Below are 12428 nucleotides of genomic sequence, written 5' to 3'. Positions count from 1 at the left end.
TTCTCCCAGACTTTTCATCATGCCTAGTTTACTCCTGCTAGGTGGGTTTCTTGGGTCCTGGGGGTAGTCATGCTTAAAGTTTGGTGTACTGGAACTTTCTAGATGGCCGTTGGCACTCTTGTGCTCATCCGCCCTTTGACAGATATTGTTTTTGTTCTGCTGGGTGTCTAGCCACCCTTCCCATCAAGTACACTTGATGGGGGAGCCAGTTTAGTTGCCGACGACTCGACAGTGGAACAGGTTGTACCAGTTTACATGTTACCAGTAGCACTCTCTTGAGTGACCTGACTATCCCAGCAAATCATATTGTTGATGTAGATGCCCATATCGGCTGTACAAATTTACTTTACAAAAGAGAAGTGTGGTATACTTCTCTTGTTGCCTTATTTGTATTTTACTTTATTAAATGGATTTATATTATTATTTGGTGCAGCCGGGCCGGAGCAGGAGGGGATAGAAAGAAAAACAAAGGAAGACAGAGGGGGAAATTGTGGGGAGAAGAGGGGGATAAGACAGAGAGACAAAAACCACAACAACAAACACAACAACAACAATAACAACAACAACAATAGAACAACATCAGCAAATAGGATATGTACAAATATGTTGGTAAACGTGATAGCAAAAAAGCAGTTAGTGAAATAAATAATAATACAGAAATGACCATGAGCATTATTACACTACAAATGGAGCAATACAAATACCAATATAAATAGCACTATTGATAATGAATAATAACAATAATTACCTCTATAAACAACAATACAATTGTTCAAATACAACAATACATATATGTAATGATAACTTGAAATACAAAAGAAAACAGATAAATGGAGGGGAAGAAAGAGAAGCCAACTATATTAACCTTGTAGATTGTTATAGTAAAACTAGGTTAAGCTTTGTCAGTGTGCCATGTGTTACCCAGTTTACCCTAGAGCGGGGGTCAGCAACCCTTGGCTTTAAAAAAAATAAAAATACACTTTTCTGAAAAGGGGCGGGGATTATACCGGAACCGGAATGCAACATCGCTCACACACACTAGTAAGATGCTCTTACACATAGTGGTAAAATGCTCGTATACACAATGGTAAGATGCGCTCATACACATAACTGAAATCTTTGCACACATACTACTGAAATTGTTGTCCCTTACACACACGTGTAAAAAGCACACACACACACAGGTGAAATCCGTTTATACATACTAGTGAACAATAATTCCAGGTGTGTGTGTGTGTGTGTGTGTGCGTGAGACAAAAACATTTCAGTAGTGTTTATAAGAGTGTTCCAGTAGTGTATGTAAGAATGTTTCAGTAGTGTTTATAAGAGTGTTTCAGTAGTGTTTATAAGAGTGTTTCAGTAGTGTTTATAAGAGTGTTTCAGTAGTGTTTATAAGAGTGTTTCAGTAGTGTATGTAAGAGTATTTCAGTAGTGTTTATAAGAGTGTTTCAGTAGTGTATGTAAGAGTATTTCAGTAGTGTTTATAAGAGTGTTTCAGTAGTGTTTCTAAGAGTGTTTCAGTAGTGTTTATAAGAGTGTTTCAGTAGTGTTTATAAGAGTGTTTCAGTAGTGTATGTAAGAGTATTTCAGTAGTGTTTATAAGAGTGTTTCAGTAGTGTATGTAAGAGTATTTCAGTAGTGTTTATAAGAGTGTTTCAGTAGTGTATGTAAGAGTATTTCAGTAGTGTTTATAAGAGTGTTTCAGTAGTGTATGTAAGAGTATTTCAGTAGTGTTTATAAGAGTGTTTCAGTAGTGTATGTAAGAGTATTTCAGTAGTGTTTATAAGAGTGTTTCAGTAGTATATGTAAGAGCATTTCAGTAGTGTTTATAAGAGTGTTTCAGTAGTGTTTATAAGAGTGTTTCAGTAGTATATGTAAGAGCATTTCAGTGGTGTTTATAAGAGTGTTTCAGTAGTGTTTATAAGAGTGTTTCAGTAGAGTATGTAAGAGCATTTCAGTAGTGTTTATAAGAGTGTTTCAGTAGTGTTTATAAGAGTGTTTCAGTAGTATATGTAAGAGCATTTCAGTAGTGTTTATAAGAGTGTTTCAGTAGTGTTTATAAGAGTGTTTCAGTAGTATGTGTAAGAGCATTTCAGTAGTGTTTATAAGAGTGTTTCAGTAGGGTGTGTGAGAGAAAAAGATTTCAGTTGTTTATGTAAGAGCATTTCAGTAGTGTTTAAAAGAGTGTTTCAGTAGTGTGTGTAAAATAAAAAGATTTCAGTTGTTTATGTGAGAGCATTTCAGTCGTGTATGTAAGAGGTAATTCTGAGTAATGTCCCTAACGGCCCCTCATACATTCTGATCCATTCATTGATTACTTTAACAATTCACACCTGGCGCTCCACACGAAGGCAGTGTGAGCGCAGTGCAGGAAGGTGCTCTCCATTTCGGCCGCCGAGACACGGAAACAAGTCGTTTGAATCAAAAGGTAAGCACATCTTTCTTATAAATGGAGGTTATTGACTATCATTTGTAGAAGATTAATGTGTTTATGACCAAGTTAAGCCAAAAAATTTGCAGCGAAGCGAACCTTTTCCAACGGGTGCATTTAATTAAGAACATGAGCCCTGCTAAAAAAAAAAAGCTTGTGAATCACTTTGTGGGTTTTTTTCGGCATTTGGACTGGTTTATAGTCAAAGTAGCTCTAATTTAATGCTAATTGGTTGTCTATAAGGACTTTTAAGAAGTTATATGTATAGTTATGATGGACATTGGAGATTAAGGATATTTTAAAAACCTTACATTGATTTTGTTTCACACATTTTAGATGAAAGACAGATGTACAGTAGACCACATGGACTTGGATACAAACAGCATAACACCTGATGTCACTGGAACAGACGAATACTGCTCAAGTCAGGAAACAATTGACAACGTAGTTGTTTGTGCTCCCATTAAAAAACTCGGAAAAAGAGTTTACAAAAAAAGACATTATTGCTTGTATTGCAGTAAGCCTTATGCCAAGCTGGCACAACGTCTAGAAAGTTCACACTGTAGTAGAATTTCTGACCTTTGACCTATAGTTCATGTCTGTCAAAAATGTATGCTCATTTTGATTTCTCTTCCTCTTCTGTGGGACAAAAGTGAACTTTAAGTCATGCCAACCTGTCTAGTGAATGTGTTGACTGTCTAAAAGATTCGAGTTGTTATGGAACAGATAGGGAAAACAAAATAAGACATTGACGCACTAACAAGAGAGATAAGAAAGGGATAAAGCCAAACGAAGAGAGTGTTTGGGCACCATCTTCTTTTTCATGGTGACGGGCGCGCCCGGGGGGGAAACTTTCTGTGTGCTAGACAACTCAACCCAACCATTGTACCATTTGATTATGAGTAAAATAAAACTCTTGTGTTAAATCTAATTTGGTTCTCATTGACAACCTGGACTTTCCACTACAAAATTGGCGTCACGAACTAGGATGGTCCAGAACTCTGCAAGTCAACATCCGATCCGGCTTCTCTCTCAGGCAGACAACGCTTGCACGCGTGCATCTAATAAAAGGTAAGCTATTTTGCTTATTGTGTAAAAGTTGTCTGTCTGAAGAGAAACGGGATCGGTAAGATGAAAACTGAATTTTTTTTTTCATAAAAGATAGTTCTCCAAAAACAACCTAGACTGAGGCATGTGTTGGTTGGCTTGAGTTGTATTATATGTGATCATTTGTCTGTGTATTTGTTGAAAACTTGTAATCTCTTGTTTTTAACAAATGGGGATTGTTGATAGAATTTTGGTGGTTTGGAGTGTAGAAGCATAGACGATGTGAGACGAAAAATTTCTTTGCAAGTACATGGTTAGCCGGAGTTGGACACAGCGAAATTTAAGGCAAGGTTGGCTAAACTGATGTGACATTTGGCCCACACAAATTTATGACGTCTATGAAGGTCCTACGTATCTGTCTATGTGGAAGCTGCAGCCGGGTAAAAAGCCTGATATAAGGTGATCGTTCAGTGACTCCGGTAAAGGAGATCAACTGAGCCAAGTTGTCACGAATTTGGAAATTTGCTGCAGTATAGATGGATAGAGTAAGGGCTCCATATGGTAGAGCCTTGGTGAAACTATATGGACTGACCAGACACGATGTACTGTAGAAATTGAAGGGTGATTCCTGGTAATTCTACAGCGCCTTAGGCTGTTATCCGTGTTGGTCAGGAAGGAAAAGCAGGATTTGCTCCGCTGAATGGGTTAATCGCCATTATATGAGTAAGAATGACCTGCGTGTGTGTGTTATGAGACGGCCGATTCCACAAAAGCACGCGTGCATTAGTTGTTTATATTGGTCCGGACCAGGGGGGAGTGTTTTGTGGGATAAAAATGTGTGTTTTTAAATGTATATATATATATCTGCGTATTTTAATAACTTTTGTGTAGCACCTGGTTTCTTATCTGTTTTAATTCTCCCTCATGCTTTTGTGAGAGTTCCCTAACGCTTTTTTCGCACCCACGCTGATCTGCAAGAGCTGGGAAATGGTTGGTTATGTGTGTGCGTGTGAGAAAATAGACAAAGTTATGTACAGAAAACACATGAGTGAATTATCCATCCATATAATTATTTTCTTCCGCTTATCAAGAGGTTGGATCGCGGAGGCAGCAGCCTAAGCAGGGAGGCTCCCCCTCGTGGGCGCTGCGAGCTAATTCCAGTCATTTGAATTTGTTTTTAACTATACTGGTGATTGTGACTGTGCGATATTACAGTTGTTTTACACACTGAGATTTTGAATACGGGAAAAAAGGCTCTTGCTCGCTGGTAAATTCTCTGTGTGTGAGTGACTGTGTGACGCATATAAAAAAAAAAAAGAGCTGGGAGACATTTTGAGATAAGAGTGTGTGCGTGTGACGAGGCTGTGTGAATGACAGCTGCGTGAGGCATTAGTTCGAAGAGGAGTGACACATAGCATTGAGCTAGGTTAGCATTGAGCTAGGATAGCATTGAGCTAGGTTAGCATTGTGTTAGCATAGCATTGAGCTAGGTTAGCATTGTGTTAGCATAGCATTGGGCTAGGTTAGCAAAAGTTTGCTTACTGAGGCATAGTAAGGCTAGATTAGCATCTAGCTTGGCATTACTAAGTGTGGTTGAACAGTTATTCTCGGTCTGTAGAGTGTGCTAGTAGTAGGTGCTTGCTAAGTCCAGTAAAATAATAGATATATGGAAAATTACACGTTTAAATATCAATAAATAAATACGGATTGTGGGACATTGAAACATTGTTTAATTCATCATTCATTTATATGTCTAGTATACTTTTTTTTTTGGTACAGCTTTGCTGCTTATCTGATCCATCCAGTTTCTGTGTGGAAGTTGAGACAAACACACACGCACGAACATCATAGATTAGGACACACTGTAACTTTGAATTAATAGTTATACAACAAATAAATTAATAATATTGAATTTAAATTTGATAAAGATAAATTGATTATACATTGACATTTTATTTTTTTAGGAATAAACACACAATAAAATAAAAGTTAAATTTATATTCTAATACATCTAAGGGCATCTGTGAAACATAGAGTCTGAAGAAGTACAGATAAGAGCCACTCAGCGCCATTGTCAAAACAAAACGTAGAGAAGCGTTAAACAAATTCTAATCAGAAGGAAGACAGACCAAAATATGAGAACTTAAGTAAACAGACAGCAAGTAAACCAGAAATAATAATGTAAATAAATAACAAAGAAAGCAAATTTCTATGTGACATTGGTGCATGTAGAATTACAAATAGAGAATAAAACTAAATGGAAATAACTGTCTGCAAGATGAGCATGACGTCATGAATTGTGCTCGGGTTAGTAATAGATAGATAGATAGACAGATAAAACGTTATTGATTCCTTCAGGAGAGTTCCCTTTGGAAGAAGAACTAAAAAGTAAACAGTAACTAATAAGGGTATAAATGGAAACAAAATAGATTCTATTAAAAGAGAAACTAGGCATTAACGACCATGATAAAAAAAAAAAAGTATTGCACTGTTATTGTTTTGCATTCCCTGTCATTATAGCCCCCAAAGAGGAGTTGTACAGTGTAATGATGTATGAGACAAATGATTTTTCATAGGCTAAACCAGTAGTTCTCAAAGGAGGGTATGGTGTTTCCGCCCGGACAAAAAAGGGAGGTACTTGAAGGTATGCCAAGGGGTACCTGAGATTTTAAATATTTTAAAATGCAGACAATAAAAATAAACACAGTACGGACGTTAAAAGTTAAAAGATTAAAAGATTTAGCTGAAAGATAAGGAGAAACGTGAATAAAAACATTCCTTTGTTTTGGAGAGTATCACGCACAGCAGGAGGTCAGAGTGCAAGCATGACAGCTTGCTCGCGCCTACTGATAGACAAATGATAGGTTAAATTAACTTATACATAATCTTTAAGTGAATTAAAAGGGTACTTAAATACACATGAAGTAGTACGTATAATCTTTGAATTAAGGTTTTTGATTAGCAATTAATGGGATAGTTAAGACTGTAATTTTAAAACGTGATATGCAAATTGAACTAACCGAGAGGATATGAAAACGATGGGTGTACATGTTTTGAGTTCCAAATTCTGGAGGAAAAAACCTCAACAAAACGTAAAACCATACAGACGGACTTGGGTGATAGCCACGGTTGTGCTAGGTCAAGCGAGGGTGGAAAGGATGTGCAGCCGAGGGACTGCCAGCTTCTCTGAACAAGACAAGATCCAAGGTGTAGCCAGAACATGCTCACAAAAAATACAGGTGTGACAGCAGGACGAACAGCAGGATACAAACAGACCCCTGCTGGACATAAGTGTCAACGGACAATGTTCAACACAATCTTTGAAGCATTCCTTTGTGGTCAACCTGCACACACCTTGTAATGACCTGCTTACGAACTGTGCCCTGACAATTCAATACCGCACAGAAGGAACTTCCTGATGTTGCCTGACAGCACGACATCAGCTGACAACTACTAGGGACGCCTCCCAGGAACGAATGGAGGACGGGGACTGCTCCAACTGTCCTAGCACTTGCTGACTGAGGTGTGTCCGTGTGTCCTGCCACCCAAACCGCCAAAGTGTATGATCACCAATTAGACGACTCATAATAGGAGCCTTTTGACTCTTATATATGGTGGGACTCAAGGTATGGCCGCTCATGTGAACTATCCTTACAACAATTAGAATGGTATAAGATGGACAACTAATGACCCACATTGTTCCCTCTGTCCTGCCTACGAAACCAAAAAATTTAGGTCAAATGATAAAACAGGGCGTAGCTGCCGCTGATTGAACCGATACACAAATCAATTATTTCGGTTGTCTGTTAAAAACATAGCTATTGGTTGCAATTTGGACATTTCTGCTGTAGGCTACAAAGAGCTAGCAGCTACACAACAGCTGAGCTAAAACAAAATTTAAGCATATCAAATATTTATAGTTGTTTATTACATACACAAAGTCGCAGAGAGACAGAAGTCTGTAGAAAGTATTCAGTAACAAACGTGTCCGCATTAATAAACTTTCTACCACAGGAAATATACTGAACAAATACAGCAGTTACTGTCAGACTCTAATCCGGATTACCGTGTCTATCAGAGACATGGTTAAAACCCACAACACCTTTACGTTCTAATTAATGTCCCGGGGGACAAGATTACAGAAAAGACAGATCGAGTGACAAAGGGGGGAGGAATTATGATTTATGAAAGGGAAAACATTAAAAGTAGATCAATTTGAGTATGTTGAAATTAAAATCACATTTTCCTCAGAAATTTATTTCAAGGTAATTGTAGTATACTGACCGACCACAGCTAAAGACATTTTTCTTGATTCATTTTCAGACATCCTCAAACAGCATAGTATGACAGAAGTAACGTCATGGGGGACGTTAATCTGGACTGGTTAAATAAGACGCGTAGAAAGAAACTTAAGGATATTATAAACGGCTTCTATATGATACAAATGAAAGCAGCCCTACTAGAATTACAATTGGATGACAAAAATTAAAGAGAACATCTGTAAATAAACGAATACAAAACCAGAAAGAAGAGTGTTAAAATAAAAATACCATTGGATTCTAATAAAGACATGAGGACTCAGCTCTCATAAGAGCAATTATAACAGGTCTAAATACAGATCGTATGTTTTCAAAAGTTTTGAGGAACAAAGGCTGACTTTCACTTAGAATTAATCAAAGCTGTAAAAGGGAACATTAGAAAGTTATGGAAAACCAGATACAAACTTACGGAAAGAGAGCAAACAAGAAACAACACTATAACATTGGATATCAATGGTGCTACTATCGCAGACAGTCTGGACATAAGTGGTAATTTTAATGAACATTTCATCCAGTCTGTACAAACCCTGAATAAAAAATCCCTCAAAATCAGTGCAAATAATTGTCATTTATTCAGGATGGACTAATTTTAGAATGAACAAATGAAACAAAGTTAAACAAAATCTTCACTGCATTATCAGACTCACGATCTAGAGATATATATATGGGTTGGACACTATCTTCCTAAAAACATATAAGGATTGTATTATTGCTCGTATAACAACGATTGATAAATAAATCAATAACGGAAAACACTTTCCCTACCACGTCGAGAAACTGCTACTATGATTAAATCCATAAAGCAGGAAATAAAGAAGACCAGAACATGTACAGACCAATTAGCCTTCTCCATGTTATAACAAAAGGAATAGAAAATTTGAAATTAAAAAGTGGCTTTGGAGCAATCAAGGCTGCTCAGACGGTCACTAAGAGGGGCATTATGTTGACACATCAATTTAATGAGTATTATATTTATCCATGAGAGCATTTTTGTTGTAAATTGTGAGGTATGGCTGTTAAAATCTTGGTTGTTTTTACGAATGATGACAGATGTGAACAAGAGCATGTATTGTCTTTGTGTGATGATGTCAATAAGGTGTGGTTGTATTGTATGGTAAGTATGTGTCCATGAAGGGGCATTTGGTGACTTTTCTTATAATTGAATACATGCTACAGTATGATTATTTTTGATTAATTATTGATTATTATGAATGTATATATTTATTATGATTAATTAGTGTCATAATTTTATTGCTTGATTTGTGGATCCCTTAATTTAGGTAGCCAGGGACTGCAGATGGAAAGTAGCTATTTAGATATAATCTAGTACAGAACATATCTGTTTCTGAACTTAATGTTTCTGTGCATTGTCCCATCATAGATAGACTAAATTAAATACAACTATTTAGTGAATTATTGAGGCCACAATAATTCACTGGGTGTTGTAAAATATCAAAGTACTATTGCAAAAGCGAACAGTGACCTCAAACATGACCTGTCCTCCGCCTCTGTTCTTGCTGCACTTGACTATCAGCTGCCTTTTCTTTTTCTTGGATGTTTCTGAAACTACTAATACTACTACTACTACTACTATTACTATTACTACGACTAACACTGTCCCTGTGAGAGGGACAGAGGGGGGAGGTGAGTTTGGATTGGGTCAAGTTTGAGCGTGTTGAGGTTTTATTTAATCGATATGATCAATCCGGTACAAGGATAAAGGAACGTAGTGATTTAGATTGACAATTGCAGTGGTTGGCGGAAGCAACCCCAACCTCAAAGGAGGGTGCCAATTGTAATTAAATATTTTGTGAATGATCTAATATCCCGACATGGTTTCCCCAAAAAGATTAGGTCAAACAACGGCACCTATTTTAAGAAAACAGGTTAATCTTCTTCAGTCACAAGATCAGCACTTCTCAGGACCAGCAGCTTCCTAGGAAGGTGGAAAGACCATGAGACCAAAATGGTAAGTTTGCAAAATGTAGAATTTGTGTGCCAGTTCCTCTGTGCAGATTTGAGGATGAAAGCAGCCACTCCAGATTCCCTTACACTCGCTAAGAGGGGCACGGTCAAAGCCGATCCAGGACCAACACCCGATACCTGACTGGAAGGAACCAAGAGGAGAGACAACACCTTGCCAGCGATGACGAGAACAACTAAGGTTGCCAGCCAATGTGTCCACCGGGACTCCAGCAGCTGTGGAAAGAAGTGTCGGGAGTGCCGAAGCAGCGAGGAGGCCTGAAGCAAGCCGAGGGCCTGGACCAAAGCCCCACGCCCCATACTTTGCCCCGCCTTCCCCAAAGCCCCCACAGCTCCAACTCTACCTGAGTTTTCCCCAATTTCGGCCAGCGCGCACATGCCACTGAACAGTCTGCCCAATGGACTGAACCACACCCCAAGAAGAGACAGAGACAGACTGTTTGAGTGGATCTCTTTCTTCACCAAGGCAGCCAAGAGCCCAACGAGGTGTCGGCAGGCCACCAGCCTGAGGCACCACCGAGCCATCCATACGAGCACTAATCGAACATGGACTCATACGAAATTCAGTTGTGTGTACAAAATCAATTGGTAACTACATTCATTGCAAATGCCGGGAAAAATAATAATGCAACAGCTTACAGTCATAAGTCTATATTAATTCTAAACCAGATCTTGTTTGATTCATTATTAATGTGAAAATACATCTTGAATAAGCATATATATATTCATCTAATTATGTTCATGATCAAAGTATTTTGGTATTACGTTACTAACTTAAAGGGTAGGCCACTAATTGTGTTCTGTTAGATGGTTTTACTGCAGGCTGGTAACAGCGATCGCTCTGAAGGAGGGTCATAGACGGAATTTTTGCCTCGTATAAAAACATTGAGGTTTTTGCCTCTATCTGCGGTAGAGATTTAATTTCGTGGTCTATATCAGAAATTGTTTTGGTCCAGGGTCTTAAGACCCTGGAAGGCGGGTATGTAGTAGAATTTCTGACCTTTGACCTATAGTTCATGTCTGTCAAAAATGTATGCTCATTTTGATTTCTCTTCCTCTTCTGTGGGACAAAAGTGAACTTTAAGTCATGCCAACCTGTCTAGTGAATGTGTTGACTGTCTAAAAGATTCGAGTTGTTATGGAACAGATAGGGAAAACAAAATAAGACATTGACGCACTAACAAGAGAGATAAGAAAGGGATAAAGCCAAACGAAGAGAGTGTTTGGGCACCATCTTCTTTTTCATGGTGACGGGCGCGCCCGGGGGGGAAACTTTCTGTGTGCTAGACAACTCAACCCAACCATTGTACCATTTGATTATGAGTAAAATAAAACTCTTGTGTTAAATCTAATTTGGTTCTCATTGACAACCTGGACTTTCCACTACAACACAAAAACAGATTGGAAGTAGCCACACCTCTTAGCTTTCCAACGAGTTCCATGGAGAGAAGGACACAGCTAAAGAATATTCGTAATAAAGGGAACTACACTCACAATGCTGCTATTATGGAGTCAGGTAAGGGTGAACTAGTGCCATTCAAACGACCACCTGAAAAAGCTAAATGAAATGATTTTATGCACTGTGCACATTGCCAATGACTGTGTATCAGAAAGGTACTGTGGAGACACATGCGAAGTTGTCGCCTCAACCCTTCATCAGTCACCCGAAAACCAGGAATGAACCGTGTCCAGTCCATGTGCACATGTACTGGGCCTGTGCCTTCAAGTGTATCCAAACAACTTTGGGGAGTAATAAGTGTCATGATTCCTGATCCAATCACAGACATAATAAAAGATGAGCAGCACCTGTTGAACAAAAGTGGTATGTCAGCAAAAAATCAACAATGTGTCAGAGAGAAAATGCGGGAATTAGGAAGACTGATTCATAATGCCAGGAGAGTAACTACCTTGAAGAAAATGGAGGATTTTGTGGATCCTAAGAACTACTTGGAGATGGTCAAAGCTGTCAAATGTACTTGTGGCTATGATAGTGACACTAACAAAGTCTGCATTCCATCACTGGCAACTAAACTTGGGAATTCCCTGGTTAAAGTTAGCAAACTTTTGAAAGCACAAGGTTTGATAAACAACAATAAAGATTTGGTAAGGAATGTCACTCAGTTCCAAGATGTCCATCGTGAGAAGTGGAACGAGTTGATCTCTGCAACAGCCCTGAGGAATATAACCAAAGAAAAGTGGAATGTACCACAACTTATGCCCTTCACTGAGGATGTTCAAAAAATGCATCAGTTTCCAGAGGTGTGGACTCGAGTCACATGACTTGGACTCGAGTCAGACTCGAGTCATGAATTTGATGACTTTAGACTCGACTTGACAAAATGTAAAGAGACTTGCAACTCGACTTAGACTTTAACATCAATGACTTGTGACTTCACTTGGACTTGAGCCTTTTGACTTGACATGACTTGCTACTTTCCCCAAAACCCAAACCTTAAAAAGTTATTTGGGAGCGCACCGTATCTTTCATTTTATACGTCTGTGTCTATAAGCGTGTGTGCTGCGTGTCAGCGTGTGTGCTGTCAGTACAACAGCCAATCAAATTAAATCTACGTTGTTTTCATCCCACAGCTCTCATCCAATCCAATTGCAGGACAACCACCGAACATGAGTTGTCAAACAATGCGGCA

The 12428-nt window shown here is 38.5% G+C and overlaps 1 long non-coding RNA gene across 1 annotated transcript; it reads left to right on the top strand.

Moving 5' to 3' along the window:
• Positions 1–1947: 1947 nt before the first annotated feature.
• Positions 1948–11156, top strand: LOC133657380 (uncharacterized). The gene is made up of 3 exons (XR_009827261.1): positions 1948–3502; positions 6884–7001; positions 9699–11156. It is a non-coding gene; the product is annotated as an uncharacterized LOC133657380 (long non-coding RNA).
• The last annotated feature ends 1272 nt before the right edge of the window (positions 11157–12428 follow it).

Source organism: Entelurus aequoreus, linkage group LG09 (genome assembly GCF_033978785.1).
Source record: "Entelurus aequoreus isolate RoL-2023_Sb linkage group LG09, RoL_Eaeq_v1.1, whole genome shotgun sequence".
In the NCBI taxonomy this organism is placed as follows: domain Eukaryota; kingdom Metazoa; phylum Chordata; class Actinopteri; order Syngnathiformes; family Syngnathidae; genus Entelurus; species Entelurus aequoreus.
This window is presented reverse-complemented; position numbering and strand designations above follow the sequence as displayed.